Source organism: Palaemon carinicauda, chromosome 37, assembly GCF_036898095.1.
Source record: "Palaemon carinicauda isolate YSFRI2023 chromosome 37, ASM3689809v2, whole genome shotgun sequence".
Classification (NCBI taxonomy): domain Eukaryota; kingdom Metazoa; phylum Arthropoda; class Malacostraca; order Decapoda; family Palaemonidae; genus Palaemon; species Palaemon carinicauda.
The window spans coordinates 42,711,757-42,730,121 of record NC_090761.1 but is presented as its reverse complement, the minus strand read 5'-3'; the positions used below and the strand labels follow the sequence as shown (position 1 = coordinate 42,730,121).

The 18,365-nt window shown below is 48.6% G+C and overlaps 1 protein-coding gene across 3 annotated transcripts in view; it reads left to right on the top strand.

Moving 5' to 3' along the window:
• Positions 1–18,365, top strand: part of LOC137629600 (DNA polymerase iota-like) — an 88,967-nt gene that overhangs the window by 31,742 nt on the left and 38,860 nt on the right. Inside the window, exon 2 of one of the 3 annotated variants that reach the window (XM_068361073.1) lies at positions 5,883–5,934. The exons of the other annotated variants lie outside the window; for them this stretch is intronic. The gene's annotated coding sequence lies outside the window, so the exon portion shown is untranslated. The remainder of the gene's footprint in view (positions 1–5,882; positions 5,935–18,365) is intronic. 3 annotated transcript variants of the gene reach the window in all.

Genomic DNA, 18,365 nt, shown 5'->3' with positions numbered 1-18,365 from the left:
ATGACAGTAGAAGTCCTTCGGGACTCCGCTCGAAACCTTCGGGTTTCAGTTACGCTGAACCTTCTGGCTCTCGTAACGATGGTAACGTTGAGCCTTCGGGAACTTGGGCCATCAATCACGCTGACCTTTCGGGGTCTCGTGACAGAAGAACCTCGGTTCCTTGTTACGCTGATCCTTTGAGGTCTCGTAACATTAGTTATGCAGAACCCTTGGGCTCTCGTAACTTTAGTCACTCTTACACTTCGGTGTTTTGTGACAGGGAAACTTTGGTTTCTCGTTGCACTGACTTTTCGGGGTCTCGTAACATTAGTTACGCTGAACCCTTGGGCTCTTGTAACTTTAGTCACTCTAACACTCCGGTGTGTTGTGACAGGGAAACTGCGGTTTCTCGTTACCTTGACCCTTCGGGGTCTCGTAAAATTAATTACGTTGAACCCTTGAACTCACGTAACTTTAGTCACTGACACTTCGGTGTTTTGTGACAGGGAAACTTCGGTTTCCCGTTACGTTGACCCTTCTGGGTCTCGTAACATTAGTTACGTTAAACCCTAGGGCTCTTGTAACTTTAGTCACTCCAACACTTCGGTGTTTAGTGACAGGGAAACTTGAGTTTCTCGTTTGCGCTGACCCTTCGGGGTGTCACAATGCAGTTCACGCTGAACCTTTGGGTTCTCGTGACCATAGCCATACTTATATGACAGAGTTTGTGGGCTCTTGTTGTGTTGACTGTTCGCGCTCACACAACACAGGCTATCGTGAACCTTTGGGTGAACGTAGTAGTGAGTACTCTCGCCACACTGAGAGCTCTTGCGCGCAAATTGTCTCGCACGACCAACCTTTTGCCCGCACGGACGATCGGGCGCGCCGTGCATGACCGGATTGGCGCGCGCGACCGGATTAGTGTGCACGACCAAATTGGCGCGCACAACTGAATTGGCATGCACGACCAAATTGGCGTCCACATCCAATTTGGCGCTCACGAGCGATGTGGCGCGCATGACCAAGTTGGGGCGCGGGACCAAATTGCCGCTCGTGACCGATGTGGCGTGCGCGACTATGTTGGCGGGCGTGCGCGATCGGATTGGGGCGCACGACCATAATGGCGCGCACGAACAACGAGGCGCACGCAATCAGATGAAGTGCGCGAACAACTCTTATTTCAGAGTTTTTCGGACTTGTTGCGCGAAGTGTTCATGAGTGCACTAGTTTTACTCTCATGACAGAGTTTTCGAACTCTCGTCCCGTGAATTGTTCGTGCGCGCCCATCGTCATGAAGAGTTTTACTCTGATGACAGAGGGATTTCCTGCTGCCTAAGGGTTTACGAATCTTTACAGGTAACTATGACACAGTTCCTTTGTGTCCTGGTCACGTAACACGATTCCTGAAAATTCCATCAGGAATCAGCGACAGAGTTCCTGCGGGTTCTCGGCACAACATCCCTTAAGGTCGTGAGAAAGGAATTCACAAATAGATTCTGAACCCCTAGGTTCTCATCCGAATCTATCTGTTTCCGCGATCCAGAATTTTCTGAAAACTCCATGGTCGACCCCCCCTCCTCTACAGGATGGGTCTTCCAAAGGTGTGACTTGATACGTCACTCTACATTCCCAGCTAATTACTATATCAGCTAGTCTGGTTTCGCCAGCACCGATCCTTTCGTTTTCGAACGAACTACCATCATCTTCCCACTTCGAGTGGTTTAGTTAGCAGACGGAAATGAGCGGGGAATGAAAAATTCTTTACATTCCAATTCATTTCCCCTGGCAGGCTTTGCCTTATTTAGACGGTAGTTTTCTCACTAGCGAGAAAGTGTTCGATGGCAACCTCTTTGGGTAAGCGGTCGATGGCAATTATATCTGGCCTTCTTGAAGCAAACCCCCACATATGAGACTTCACCCATTTTCAGGAGACTCGTTCCTGAGAAGTTTTTATAAAACTTCAATGGGTGTTAAAACTTCATGAAGGCCGTAAGCCTTCCCGGAGCTCGCACTCTAGCCAAGACAAAACCGCGAGGTTATTGTCTTAAACTCGGTTCTACCGTTTGATGGAGGCAGCCTCCCCCATCATTGTACCCTGGGTATAACGGCTTGCCTTTTTACACGATAGGCTTCCGAGACTTTTTATTCTGTCCTTACAGGGTTATTGTTTCGAACAATTAGTCCCGAAGGAACATTGTTAGCTGACGTTAAAGAACGATAGCAACAGCGTGGGCATCTCTTCATTACGTTACGAACATTTCAAACCCCGCCCACAGGTAAACAGACATCCATTTCTGTGTAATGAACAGTGGCTAGCCCCTCACATAAAGAGGAGGGGTAAACCAAAGGGGAAATGATGGCCTCTATAACTGTATATTTTGTTTGAGAACATGTTCGCTCTCATTCAAGAAAATATTAGTCAACGATCAAAACTCTTTCGGCAATAATGTTGCGATTCGTCGCATATACATTATACCCGCAACCGGATTCCTTGCAAACGTTTCCTGGAGGCAGAGAATACGCATGCGCTAGCGCAAATGGACAAGTACTTATATGCGTGCAAGCGATCTTTCTGCCAATAAGGGCTATATACATCTTCCAATTAGAACTCCGTTCTATTAAGTTTATATCCCTTACTGAAACCAGGTTATTCAGTACATTATTTGGCTACTTTCCTGTAACCAGACATACGGCATTTACGTTCTGCCTCCTTATAGGCATTTTTTCCCTTCCCCCGATCGGAATTCTTAGTCTCCTACAATGGCTTTGGCTGGAAACTTCTCATAAGCATATCTGTTCCCGAGCAGGAAGCATTTAATTTAAATGCTTGTTTACCGATCGGAGACGGAGAAGTACGATCGTTTTTTTGTCCTAAGAAGGAGAAACCTCCGTTACGAACGTGAGTTCCGGACACGAATTTTAAATCGAACTACGCATGTATGCTTGTCGTGCGCACAGTTCGGTGTTACTACTCCGAAGTAGATTTATGCTCTTTACCCACCCAACAATAGATTGAAGATACGTCTCAATCCCCTCTTAGATTTGGTTGGATGCGTTCGGTGATTACCGTACAGTCTCCTGTCCGGAAAGCGATCTCTATGGAGATTCGCTATTATAACATAAGCTGTACTGATTAACTGGTTTACCGTTTGGTATCGGTCTTATTCGGCCAACCACACTGGATTAGTGGCAGTTGGAGGGATAACAAGCTGTTCCCCTTCGTTGCAAGAATGTGCAATTAGTTACACGTCTCGACATCAGCTCGAGGTGTGTTTATTGCTATGCACTCCCCCCCCTCACCGCTGGACAATCCGCAGATGATGGGTGGCAGACGAGAGCTTCTGCAAAGAGGCTTGTCTTCTCGTCTTCCCTCTGGACCTGATGCTCTCTTTAATGCATCAAAAGAGAGAGGGGTGGGGGGCATATGCCATACCATTCCATCCTTGCCTGTTGGCCCGATTCAGAAAGGTACCAGCATTCACCTCTCTTAGAGAACCATCTAGCAGTACGAAGCCTCAGATGGACAGAGGACAACTAGTTGCCCCCATCTGCTCGCATCATTCCTGGTATAGGAATGTGCTTGCAAAACCACCCAGATGTCAGCTCTTAGTGTTAGTGTCTTGGAATCATCTTGTATCCAACAAAGTCTTAACTTTGTGGGGTCCCCAACTGTGGTTATGCTCGCAGCGGCCCTGATCTTCAGGCTCCCACTCGACCGTTCCCCAGGCCCTGAAACATGATGTCTTCCAAGATCGGTGGGGCGGCCTAGAGGTGTGCCTTGTTTTTTCTCCCCCCCCCCATTCGGTCTGGTGAAAAAGTCCTCAGCCAAGTCAGGATAAGCAAGATCTTATCAATGACTCCAATAGCTTTGCTATGGCATCCCGCAGAATGGTTCCCAGACGTTCTGCAGCCCGTGACGGAGCTCCAATAGCTTTGCTATGGCAACCCCCAGAATGGTTCCCGGACCTTCTACAGCTCCTGACGGAGTTCCGAGGGATCTTCCTCCACGGCACGATCTTCTAAGCAGCCACATGCTAACACTTAACTAAGCCGTAGCTTTGCTTCGACTTCTCGCCTGGGACGATCCTACACCACCCCTCTCAGAGAGGCCTTTCGCAACAGGTTACGGAAAAGATGTCTAGGCACCTCAGACACTTTTCAGCGTCGGTCTTCCAGGCGAAGTGTTCGGTCCTTTGTGACTGATGTCGTGGAAGGAGATTCTCTCCCATCGATGCCTTTACTTATGCAAGTGTGAGATAACTTGTCCCCTGTCGGATCTCAACCTCCTCCTGGGAACGCGGTTCGGGTTCTTCAGTCTCTGAAGGCCCCTCTCTATGAACCTTGGACCCAGCAGCAGATCGCTTCCTTACACGGAAGACGCCCTTTCTACTCACTTGGGCTTTTGACCAAGAGAGTTAGTGTGTTGTATGATCCAACCTCTAATGTCTCCTACCCTAGGAGATGGGGAGAAGTAATCCTCAGCGGGGTTCCTGAGGGGATTGCCAAGACTCAAATCCAAGTGTGCTGTACCCTAGGTGCAGCCCATTTCGAATAAAGAGTCTTCGTTCGGTAACCGGAAACCCATCAACGGGTTTTACCCAGTGAGGAGTCTGTGGGGTTACCTTAAAAGAACGATACCAGCTCGCCCCTCGTGTGTTGGCACTGTTAACCAGCACGGGGAAGGTCAAGAGGAGGACCTCAAGGATTTCCTTCCCCTCTGGGATTGGAAGGCAATTGAGGTTACTCTTAATCTACACTCTCCTCCATCCTAAGACCCAGAGCTCGTAACGTCACTGGCGTTGCTACTTCCCTGGCGTTCAAGTAGCTACTCTGTGGTCCAGATACTGTAAGTGGGCATGTGGAAGCGTCAATTGACCTTCACAGCCCACTACCTGCAAAGACGTAATCCACAAAAAGATGGAGACCTTTTCCATTGGTCCTGTGGTGGTCGCACAACAAATGGTCTATACACCTCAGGCTCCTTGATGGACAAGTAGCAGAGGGTTGAGGGCTGAGGCTACCCGGATTAGTCTGGGGTGAATGAGTAACAGCTCCGCAAGCCTCAGCATAGCTGACCTCACCTCGCTGCAGGTAAGACCCATTTCCCTTGTGCCTCTTAAGTATAGAAGAATACTTTGTTACGTCCCCAATGCCTTTTAGAGGGAGGGTATTGGGTAAATCTTCAAGAACAATAGGTTCTGTACTCGTTCCTATGTTAATGACAAGCCACACTGTTAGTTCCACTCACACACAAGCTTCTGCAGGACGCTATCAGTGCATTACCTCATATCGGCACTTGATTTTAGCGAGGGTAGGGTCCCTTCTACTATCGATCACAGATCGAAATAGAGAGGACCCCGGGTCATGACCAAGGCCAGTTGGTGAGGACTTCCTCCCTCCTAAGAGTAAGTCACCCTATAAATAGCGAAGGTTTGTATCTGTGTCGGAACAAATAACAAATTTGGAAATAATTTATATTTTTCCTGACTTACAAACCTGGAGCTATTTATACAAATTGGCCCGCCACCCTGTCCCCCTAGAAGTCCTGCCATAAAGCAAAGTGGTTACTCAGCCGAGAGGTGTGAGTGAGCGGGGTAGCCAGTCTACCCCACCCCCCACCCGCTAACTAGCGGATAGGGTAGTTATCCCTCACTAAAATTATCATGGCTCGTCTTTCAGCTGCGCCGAAAGTATATCCTATAAATAGCTCCAGGTTTGTATGTTAGGAAAAATACAAATTATTTCCAAATTTGTTATTTCTCTCTAGTCTCTTTAGAATGAGCATACAATATATTTTCATAACAACTGATGGAAGTGTGATATGTCTGTAATTATTGTAATCAGTCAGGTCTTTTTTTTTTTTTTTTTTTTCCTTTTCTTTTTTTTCATGAACACTCCTATAGCTCCGATTCATCAGGTTTTGCCTCTTCACACCACATTATATAAAATAATATAGTAAGTATTCTGGGAGTTACTTCATTTTTGGCCAATAGCATCTCAGTAGTTAATCCATTATATCCAGGGGCTTTCCATCTCCTGAGTTTTTAATGATAGTTTCGACTTCAAACACACTGAATTCATCCATGGGCACATCAAGGTCTTCCTCAGCCTCAGGTGTATCAATCAAATTATTCCCTTTTCTTATCTCCTATTTATGACCTCACTAAAGTTTTCCATCCAACTTTGCCTTGCTTCATGTTCTGTTATTATAACAGATCCATTTCTCTTGTTGATGGGTATATGCTGCTTCTATGCCCCCGTAGAGATTTCATATATATATATATATATATATATATATATATATATATATATATATATATATATATATTTCTAACCTATAACTTTCAATTTCTGTAATAGAAGAAAATGATCAAGTACTGATGTAAATGATAGTGTTTGAAAACGATGGTAGACCAACTTCTTGAAGTAATGCGAGTTGTAGAGCCTTCAAAACACAGTTTTAAATATGTAACTTCCCTGGTAGTTACATATATATAGCTTAATCCCGCGTTTCGTCGCGCGCACGGCAGAAATTAAAATTTCGCGGCAATCACTGCCAGGTGAGTAGGTGGTTATACGTGAGCACCCTCTCTCAGTAGGTAATGGAACCATTCCCAACATTCCTCAGAAATTCCCTGCCGTTGATCGAGTCAACACGTCGGAAATTCGTTTTGTTGATTTTACTTTATATACAATTTGGTGAAGTACCTTTTGTTTGATTATTGTTGATGGCTCTCGGTGCTTTCTTTTTTTCAATATTAATCTTACCCGATGATCATGTAGCTGTCAACTCTGTTGCCCGACAGAAATCTAAGGTCGGGATACGCCAGCGATCGCTATACAGGTGGGGGTGTACACAACAGCGCCATCTGTCGAGCAGGTACTCAGGTACTTCTTGTCAACAAGAACTCAATTTTTCCTCTGTCGTGCCACCGGCAAGACCTACTTGGATACGCTGTTGATTCTGGAGTTGTTTTTCACGATTTTGGTGATGTATTCGCTCTAGATTTTAGCCTTCGCTATTCAGGATCCTTTATCATTAGCTTAGCAAGCTTTTTTATTTAATTTGGATTAATTGTTAACGAACTTTGCTAGATTTTGGAATTCCCCCTTGACTATTTCTACAATTCAAGATGTCTGACCAGTCTCAAGTCCCTAAGTACAGGCAGTGTAGCGTTAGGGCTTGTTCTAGGCGTCTTCCGAAGGCCTCCATAGATCCTCACACCGTTTGTTCCAATTGTAGGGGTAAATCCTGTCAATTGGAAGATCGATGTGAGGAATGCGCTGGGCTTTCGGAATTCGATTTTAACGAATTCCTTAAAAATGCACGTATGCTAGAGAAGGATAGGATCAGGAGGAGTTCTTCTCGCTCTTTTGATTTTTCCTCTCCCCATGCCCCTCAACCTATTCCTTCCCCTGTAGTGGTGACTCCCGACCCTGCTACTAGTGCTCAGCCCTCCATGGCGGACATGATGCGTGCCATTCAGGCTCTTGGTGACAGAGTGGAGTCATTAGCTAATGACCGGAATCAGCTTTTGGCAGATGTCAAAGAGCTGAAAGCGCAAAGTGCAGTGGGAAGTGTTGTGAGTGCAAGTGAAGTGAAAAGTGTCAGTGTCAGTGTTGCGCATGAGGGTACATCTGTTCGTGCCAGTCGTCCTCCCAGTCCGGGACCTCTTGCAAGCTCCCAAGCCCAGGGGAGAAGCAATGTCGAAGGACCAAAGGGTTCGGCAGGCCTTGATCAGCGTACGGATGTACCCTCAGTGGTTGCGGATGCATCTGTCAGAGATCGTCCCATCCACAAACAGACGAATGAGCCCTATCATTCCTCGTCTGTGGAAGAAGTTTCGAGGAAGAAACGTTGGACCAAGGTCTCACGACCTCTCAAGCGTAAGGTCCCTTCCGAGCGAGTCCAACGGCCCAGGTGTAGCCACTGGGTCAGTTCGGACTCGCCGCAGTCTTCCGATGACTGCACACCTCCCAAGAGAGGTAGAGTGGTTCCGCAGCAGGCAACTACTCCGTCTGTTGCCGCACCAACCACGGTAGATCCTAAGTGGTCCATGCTGCAGGCTATGCAGTCTCAGCTTGCTTCCTTTATGCAGGAGTATCATGCTGAGAAGGTTGACAATGCACCAGTTAACCTACAACCTGCCACGGTTGTGCGCTCAGCAGATACTGCGGCTGCCTACTCCCACACTCTACCTGTGAGAGCTCCACCACCGCTACGCAGTCCTCCCTGCCAGCCGCATGTCCATGCTGCGCCCTCCGTTGACATGCGTGAGCTACCGCATCAGCAGTGGGAAGGTGCTGTCGAGCTGCCGTGTTTTGACACAATGCGGCATGCTCCGCAACCCATGCGGCATGCTCCGCAACCCATGCGGCATGCTCCGCAACCCATGCGGCATGCTCCGCAACCCATGCGGCATGCTCCGCAACCCATGCGGCATGCTCCGCAACCCATGCGGCATGCTCCGCAACCCATGCGGCATGCTCCGCAACCCATGCGGCATGCTCCGCAACCCATGCGGCATGCTCCGCAACCCACGGCAGTCCCTCCCACGCACCAGCACTCTGCTTTTGTTGTTGCCAGCTCGCAGACTGACCAGCAGCGGCATGATGTTGGATCCGCAGCAGCTACGCATGCACCCGTGCTGCCGGATTCAGCCGTTCAGCTTTCTGCTCCACCTTTGCCACTTCCTACTCAGCTTTCGGATGATGGAGTATCCGATGACGAGGCTGCGCATTTGGACGATCCGCACTCCGACTTAGAAGAGCCCAAGTCTACGCCTCCCTCCTTAGACTTTCGGAAAGTCCTTGCCTTGTTCAGGGACTTGTATCCGGAACAGTTTGTGTCTGCAACCCCTCGCTCTCCTCCCTCCGAGTTTGCTCTGGGCATGCAGTCAGCAGCTCCTGCCTTCACCAAACTTGTTCTCGCACGCTCATCCAAGAGAGCTTTGAGGGTTATGGGAGAGTGGTTGCAGTCCAAGAAGCAACTGGGAAAGACTGCTTTCATCTTTCCGCCTACCAAGCTTGCTTCCAAATCTAGCGTCTGGTATGCCACGGGAGAGGAACCCGGCTTGGGAGTTCCTGCCTCTGCCCTGGGCGACTTCTCAAGTCTGGTTGACTCTCCCCGCAGGCTGGCTATGAGACGATCTAAGATTTGCTGGTCCTTTTCTGACATGGATCATCTGTTGAAGGGAGTCTTTCGTGCTTTTGAGATCTTCAACTTCCTCGATTGGTGTTTGGGAGCGTTAAGCAGAAAGACTTCCCCTTCGGATAAGGACTCTGCCATGCTTATCATATCTAGCATGGACAAAGCCATTCGGGATGGGTCTGGTGAGCTTGCGGCTTCGTACGTGTCGGGAGTGCTTAAGAAGAGAGAACTTCTTTGCTCCTTCTTGTCGGCTGGGATCACTCCTTGCCAGAAGTCGGAGTTGTTGTTTGCTCCGCTCTCCAAGTGCCTCTTTCCGGAGGAACTGATCAAGGGGATGGCTGCCTCGTTGATCCAGAAGGATACCCATGACCTGGTGGCGTCCTCCGCACGTAAGGCTAAAGCTTTACCTTCCGTGCCTAGACCTAGGATGGACACACCAGCGTCTAGGTTCATCCCGCCCTTTCGTGGCAGAACCTCCAGCAGAGGAGGTACCCGTGCCGACAGTCACCGTGGCAAATCGAAGAAGGGTTCCAAGTCCTCAAAAGGCAGAATCTGACTGCCTACCTCTCCAGACAGCAGTGGGAGCCAGGCTCAAGAACTTCTGGCAAGCTTGGGAGAGCAGAGGTGCAGACGCTCAGTCTGTGAAGTTGCTAAGGGAGGGCTACAGGATTCCGTTCTGCCGCAGTCCCCCTCTAGCAACGTCTCCCATCAACCTCTCTCCCAACTACAAGGAGAAGGACAAGAGGCTAGCGTTACAACAAGAGGTGTCGCTCTTGCTACAAAAGGGAGCGGTAGTCATAGTCCGGGACCATCAATCCCCGGGCTTCTACAACCGTCTCTTCCTGGTAGCCAAGAAGACAGGAGGTTGGAGACCGGTGCTGGACGTCAGTGCTCTCAATGCTTTTGTCACCAAGCAGACGTTCACAATGGAGACGACGAAGTCGGTCCTAGCAGCGGTCAGGAAGGAAGACTGGATGGTCTCGTTAGACCTGAAAGACGCGTACTTTCATGTCCCCGTCCATCCAGACTCCCAACCTTTCCTAAGGTTCGTCTTTGGAAAGGTCGTGTACCAATTCCAAGCCCTGTGCTTTGGCCTAAGCACGGCACCTCTTGTGTTTACCAAACTGATGAGGAATATTGCCAAATTCCTTCACTTGGCAGACATCAGAGCCTCCCTCTATTTGGACGACTGGCTTTTAAGAGCTCCGTCAAGTCGTCACTGTCTGGAGAATCTCAGATGGACTATGGATCTGACCAAGGAATTGGGTCTCCTGGTCAATATAGAAAAGTCCCAACTCGTCCCATCCCAAACCATTGTCTACCTAGGTATGGAGATTCAGAGTCGAGCTTTTCGGGCTTTTCCGTCGGCCCCAAGGATCAGTCAAGCCCTAGAATGCATCCAGAGCATGCTGAGAAGGAACCGATGTTCAGTCAGGCAGTGGATGAGCCTAACAGGGACACTTTCATCGCTGGCCCAGTTCATCGAGTTAGGGAGACTCCACCTCCGCCCCCTTCAGTATCATCTAGCTGCTCACTGGAAAAAGGACATGACGCTAGAAGCGGTCTCAGTGCCTATTTCCGAAGAGATGAGGTCTACACTGACGTGGTGGAAGAACAGCATTCTTCTCAAGGAAGGTCTACCATTAGCTGTTCAGACCCCCGACCACCGTCTCTTCTCGGATGCATCGGACACGGGCTGGGGTGCGACACTGGACGGACAGGAATGCTCGGGCACGTGGAATCAGGAGCAAAGAACACTTCACATCAACTGCAAGGAGCTTTTGGCAGTTCATCTGGCCTTGATAAACTTCAAGTCCCTCCATCTAAGCAAGGTGGTGGAGGTAAACTCCGACAACACCACAGCCTTGGCGTACATCTCCAAGCAAGGAGGGACTCATTCGAGGAAGTTGTTCGAGATCGCAAGGGACCTCCTCATTTGGTCAAAAGATCGAAAGATTTCGCTGGTAACGAGGTTCATTCAGGGCGATATGAATGTCATGGCAGATCGCCTCAGCCGGAAGGGTCAGGTCATCCCCACAGAGTGGACCCTTCACAAGAATGTTTGCAGCAGACTATGGGCCCTGTGGGGTCAGCCCACCATAGATCTATTCGCTACCTCGATGACCAAGAGGCTCCCGATGTATTGTTCTCCGATTCCAGACCCAGCAGCAGTTCACGTGGATGCCTTTCTTCTGAATTGGTCCCATCTAGACCTGTATGCGTTCCCTCCGTTCAAGATCGTCAACAGGGTACTTCAGAAGTTCGCCTCTCACGAAGGGACACGGTTGACGTTGGTTGCTCCCCTCTGGCCCGCGAGAGAATGGTTCACCGAGGTACTGCAATGGCTAGTGGACGTTCCCAGGACTCTTCCTCTAAGAGTGGACCTTCTGCGTCAGCCGCACGTAAAGAAGGTACACCCAAGCCTCCACGCTCTTCGTCTGACTGCCTTCAGACTATCGAAAGACTCTCAAGAGCTAGAGGCTTTTCGAAGGAGGCAGCCAGAGCGATTGCCAGAGCAAGGAGGACATCCACTCTCAGGGTCTATCAGTCAAAATGGGAAGTCTTCCGAAGCTGGTGCAAGGCGAATGCAGTTTCCTCAACCAGTACCTCTGTAACGCAGATAGCTGACTTCCTTTTACATCTAAGGAATGTAAGATCCCTATCAGCTCCTACGATCAAAGGTTACAGAAGCATGTTGGCAGCGGTCTTCCGCCACAGAGGCTTAGATCTTTCCTCCAACAAAGATCTACAGGACCTCCTTAAGTCTTTTGAGACCTCAAAGGAGCGTCGGTTGACAACACCAGGCTGGAACCTAGACGTGGTTTTAAGGTTCCTGATGTCAGCAAGATTCGAACCGCTTCAATCAGCCTCTTTTAAGGATCTCACATTAAAGACTCTTTTCCTCGTTTGCTTAGCAACAGCTAAAAGAGTCAGTGAGATTCACGCCTTCAGCAGGAACATAGGTTTTACATCTGAAACGGCTACATGTTCCTTGCAGCTTGGTTTTTTAGCTAAAAACGAGCTTCCTTCTCGTCCTTGGCCCAAGTCGTTCGAGATCCCAAGCCTGTCCAACTTGGTGGGGAAGGAACTAGAGAGAGTACTTTGCCCAGTAAGAGCTCTTAAGTACTATTTAAGACGCACAAAGCCATTACGAGGACAATCAGAAGCTTTATGGTGTTCTATCAAGAAACCTGCTTTACCGATGTCTAAGAACGCAGTTTCTTATTACATCAGGCTTTTGATTAGAGAGGCCCACTCTCATCTGAAGGAAGAAGACCTTGCTTTGCTGAAGGTAAGGACACATGAAGTTAGGGCTGTCGCTACTTCAGTGGCCTTCAAACAGAACCGTTCTCTGCAGAGTGTTATGGATGCAACCTATTGGAGAAGCAAGTCAGTGTTCGCATCATTTTACCTCAAAGATGTCCAGTCTCTTTACGAGAACTGCTACACCCTGGGACCATTCGTAGCAGCGAGTGCAGTAGTAGGTGAGGGCTCAACCACTACATTCCCATAATCCCATAACCTTTTTTAATCTTTCTCTTGAAATGCTTTTTATTGTTGTTTTTTGGGTTGTACGGAAGGCTAAGAAGCCTTCCGCATCCTGGTTGATTTGGCGGGTGGTCAAATTCTTTCTTGAGAAGCGCCTAGATTAGAGGTTGTGATGAGGTCCTTTAGTATGGGTTGCAGCCCTTCATACTTCAGCACCTAGGAGTCGCTCAGCATCCTAAGAGGATCGCTAGGCTCAGTAAGGAAGACGTACTTAAAAAGGCAGAGTAATGGTTCAAGTCTACTTCCTTACCAGGTACTTATTTATTTTATGTTTGTTATTTTGAATAACTGCTAAAATGAAATACGGGATACTTAGCTTCTTATGTTAACATGTATGCTGGTCTCCACCCACCCCCCTGGGTGTGAATCAGCTACATGATCATCGGGTAAGATTAATATTGAAAAATGTTATTTTCCTTAGTAAAATAAATTTTTGAATATACTTACCCGATGATCATGAATTTAAGGACCCTCCCTTCCTCCCCATAGAGAACCAGTGGACCGAGGAGAAAATTGAGTTCTTGTTGACAAGAAGTACCTGAGTACCTGCTCGACAGATGGCGCTGTTGTGTACACCCCCACCTGTATAGCGATTGCTGGCGTATCCCGACCTTAGATTTCTGTCGGGCAACAGAGTTGACAGCTACATGATCATCGGGTAAGTATATTCAAAAATTTATTTTACTAAGGAAAATAACATTTTTTTTTTTATATTCCCTTTGACTTTTCACTCAGTTTAGATAGACTTTGTTGGTTTTTTGACCTGGACTTTTTTCTTTTTACAAAATGGCTGACTGTAATAAGAAGGTGTGTTAGAGGATGCAAGACTCGAATGCATAAGGCCTCTGTTGATCCTCACTCAATATGTAAAAGTTGCAGAGGGCATTAATGTACTTTTAGTGACAGATGCTTTGAATGTCGGTCTTTATCTGATAGAGTGGAAGGAGTTTGATCGCTATGTTAAGCGATTAGAGAAGGATAGGCTTAAGAGAGCTAGATCGACCAGTGTTCTTTCCAATAGATCTTCTGATGGGCATGTTCCTTCTTGCTTCATACTAATATTCCTATTCCTCATCCTAAGGCAGTAGTTCCAAACCCCTCTATGGTGTCGGAGGTAAGTGAGCCTTCTTTGAAGGATGTGTTGGCTGCAATTTCAGCCTTAGGTGCACAAGTTCAATCCCTTACTTCGGAAAAAGAAGTTATGTGGGGGGGGGGGGGGGGGCAGTGCGTGGCTTGCAACGCAAGTTTGTGAATAGTGATAGTGAAGTGGAGGGTTCGTCCGTTCGTGTCTATCATACTCCTAGCCCGGGACCTCTTCCACTCTCCCCAACCCCTGGGAGAAGGAATGTCGAAAGGCAAAAGGAGATGTCAGACCTTGATCAGCGAACGGATGTCCCCTCGAGCGATCCTGTTGACGCATCCTAGGATGCTCCCCCTCGCCGCAGGAAAGGCGAGATGAGGAAGTGTTCGTCCTCGTCGGATGACGCAAAACCTAGACATGGTTGGCATCAACCGCTTCTTTCAAGGCCTCTCAAGAGACGTAAGTCTCCTGCTAAGTTACAGCAACCATCCTGTAGTAACTGGAGCTCGTCGGAAGTTTTTCTTTCGGAGGAAGACGACGTGTCAGCGCCTAAGCAGTCGCGTAAGGCACATAGTTCGTCGGAGGAAGAGGGTGCTTGCTTTACTTCTGTGCACGCTTCTCCCCCTCCCCCAGATTGGGAGATTTCTCAAGGACTTTCTCCTCCTGTTGGCCAGACAACAACTGTTGACGCTCCCTTGCAGCGATCGGTATGCAGTTCAGGTAGCAATAGGAATCGCGACGCCCCCTCATGGCAGTCTGGACGTGCGCAGAACGCGCCGCAAGTGTCAGATCTGTCAGAGCTAAAGAGGTCTATTACATCCCTGTTTGATACCTACAAGTCACAAACAGAGGAGCCTCGTTAGAGAGAACCAAAGGATATCAACAGACCAGGAAAAGGAGCTATCTCTAACCAAGGCGGGATCGGCCAGTGAGTTATTCCAGCGCTCAGCGACGCTCCCTCACAGCGATCGGGATGCATTACGGGAAGCGACAAGGTTCTGGACGCTCCCTCGCGGCATGCTGGACGCATGCAGCAAACTGGACGCGCAATCAGGACTTTTCCCCGCAGCATGGTAGTCGCTCAGTTGTCTCTCCCTCGTGGCATGCTGGACGCGCAGTTAGCGCTCCTTCGCGGCATGCTGGACGCATGCGAGCAGGAATTTCCCTCGCAGCTCGCTGGACGGAGTGTGGATGCTTCCTCGCAGCATGACGGAAATATGCTGGAAGCATGTAGGCATGACTCTCCCTCAAGACATGCGGGAGTTTGGCAGGACGCACGCAAGTGTGACGCTTCCTCGCAACTGGCTGGAATCATACACGATGTTCCATCACAGCATGATGAGATTTTACTGGAAAACGAGAATCGACAGGATAAGGCGGGTTTGTCTCCTACTCATTCTACTCCGGAGATCGATATCCCCTTAGACGAAGTTTCAGAGGAGGAAACCCAGGAAATGCTGCATGCAGCTGATCTTAAAAAATTGCTGGCTGTTCTAGCTAAATTGTATCCAGAGGACTTTACTCAGGCTGTGCCTCAAAGCCGGCCCTCGCAGTTTTTGAAGAGCAGACCCTGGAAACCATCCTCTTTCAAGAAAATGGTTCTTGCCAGATCAGTAAAGAGAGCTTTCTCAACTCTCAATAATTGGACTTCCAAGAGAAAGGATCTAGGAAAGACCTCCTTTTCCTTTCCCCCTACTAGACTGGCCTCCAGATCTAGTGTGTGGTATGAGACTGGGGAGGTTCTCGGTTTGGGAGTTCCTGCCTCCTCCCAGGGAGACTTCTCCAGACTTGTTGACGCCTCACGCAGGTCAGCCATGAACAAGTCTAAGGTTATGTGGACCACATCTGAGATGGACCACTTGCTGAAGGGCATTTTTAGGACTATAGACATCTTCAGCCTAATAGACTGGACTCTCGGAGCCCTCGCAGGGGTCACAGATCCAAAGAACGAAGCACAGATGTATCTGATTGCCTGTCTTGATAAGGCTGTGAGGGATGGGTCTGTCGAACTCTCTGCCCTTTTCACGGCAGGAGTTCTTAAAAAGAGGGCTATGCTGTGTTCTTTCCTGTCTTCAGGTTTGACCCTTGCTCAGAAATCTGAGCTTTTATATGCTCCTTTAGGTAACCATCTCTTCCCTTCTGATTTAGTGAAGGACTTTTTGGCAGCTCTTGCGCAACAGGCTACGCAAGACCTTATCACCAGGACTGCCAAGAAAGTCCTCCCGGCTAGCTTTTTAGCAAGGAAGCAAAAGGAAGCTCCTCCCACTCACCAGCCCTTTCGTGGGAGAGCCCTTTCGAGGGGAACTCAGAGAATTGCTGCTGGAGGACAACCTCGCAAATTCTCAAGGCAACAACCCAAATCAAAGGAGTGAGCCCTGCAACCTCCAGACACTAGTGGGAGCCAGGTTATCCCACTTTTGGCAAGAGTGGAGCCAAAGGGGCGTGGACGACTGGACAATCGATGTCCTGAAGGAAGGGTACAAGATCCCCTTCCTGAGAATGCCTCCTATGTCATCAGAACCCTTAGAGTTAACAGCAACCTACTCAGGGAACAAGGCAGCAGCTCTTCAAGAGCAAGTCAACCTAATGCTGTCAAAAGCAGCCATAGAAGTAGTAGAGGACACCTCTTTGGAGGGTTTTTACAACAGACTTTTTCTAGTTCCGAAGAATTCGGGGGGATGGAGACCTGTTCTGGATGTAAGTCCTCTGAACAAGTTCGTAAGCAAAGTCAAATTTGCCATGGAGACTTCTGCGTCAGTCCTAGCAGGCACAAGACAGGGAGACTGGATGGTGTCGTTAGATCTGCAGGACGCGTATTTCCACATCCCGATACACCCGAACTACAGAAAATTTCTGAGATTTGTGTTCCAAGAAACTACTTTTCAGTTCAAAGCACTCTGTTTTGGACTGAGCACGGCTCCCTATATTTTCACCTGAGTGGTTGCCAAGGTGGCTTGCTGGCTACATCTGAAGGGAGTATGGATATCATTTTACCTGGACGATTGGCTACTCAGAGCCAGGTCGCAAGAAAAGTGTCTGGAATGTCTTCAAATTACAATGTCCTTGACGCAACAGTTAGGTCTGGTGGTGAACCTGGCAAAATCTCAACTGACACCCTCGCAAAATATCATTTACCTGGGGATGAGGATTCAGTCTGTGGTTTTTCAGGCTTTTCCAGCCCCGAAACGCATTTTATATTGCCTAGAAAAGGAGCGACACTTCCTAGACATTCAGTCCTTGTCGGTAAGAGAATGGATGAGTCTACTGGGTACCCTCTCAACGATCGAGCAGTCGTATCCCTGGGAAGACTTCATTTACGGCCTCTTCAATTCCATCTTGCAAAATTTTGGACGAGAGGTCAAGGTCTAGAAAAGTGTATTCCGATTCCTCTGGGGATCAGGAATCACTTGAGTTGGTGGGATGATGCCAACAAATTCCTGGAAGGCCTCAAACTTTATCAGAGGAACCCCGACCTAGTGTTGTATTCAGACGCCTCAGACATGGGGTGGGGTGCAACTCTGGGGAAGGCCGAGATATCGGGTCTGTGGGAAGAGTCTCAGAGGGAATGGCACATAAACATCAAGGAGCTAGTGGCCATTCACCTAACACTAATGCACTTTCAGGAGGAAGTCGAAGGAAAATTAGCTCAGGTCAACGCACACACACCACAGCGTTGGCCTACATCAAGAAGCAGGGAGGCACTCGTTCAGACTCACTTTACGAGGCTGTGGGCGAAAGTGAGGGACATAACCCTGATAACTCGCTTCATATAAGGGGAAAAGAACATCAGGGCGGACCTTCTCAGCAGAGGAAGACAAGTTCTAACTACAGAGTGGACCCTACATCACGAGGTGTGCACCAGCCTTTGGATACTGTGGGGTCAACCTTCGATAGACCTCTCCGCTACACAGATGACAGAGGTTACCAGTGTATTGCTCTCCAGTCCCAGACCAGGAAGCAGCTGCAGTGGACGCTTTTCTCTTGGACTGGGAAGGACTAAAAGTGTACGCTTTTCCACCATTCAAGATCCTGGACAGAGTCCTGAAAAATTTCAGGGAGTCGCACAATGCCCGCATGACCCTGATAGCTCCGTTTTGGCCCATGAGACCTTGGGTTGCAGAAGTGGAGTGGCTGGTAGATACCCCCAGAACGTTACCAAGTCGGAGCGATCGACTCAAACAGCCACACGTAGAGAGGTACCATCAGAATCTCCCCACTCTCAATCTGACTGCCTTTCGACGATCGAAAAGCTGGTAAGAGCGAAGGTCTTTACAAGGGAAGCTGCACGAGCTATCGCGAGAGCTAGAAGGACGTCCACTATTAGGGTTTACCAATCTAAGTGGGATGTGTTTAAAGAATGGTGCAGGACTAACAAACTTTCCTCTACCAGTACCTCTATAGCCCAAATAGCAGAGTTTCTGTTGCATTTGCAAACAAAAGAAAAGTTGGCTGTACCTACCATCAAGGGTTACCGCAGCATGCTAGCCTCCGTCTTTCGTCACAGACACATTGACGTGTCAGGTAACAAGGATCTCTCGGATCTCATTAGATCTTTTGAGACCGCGAAGAGAAAGGACAACCCAACCCCCTCTTGGAACCTGGATG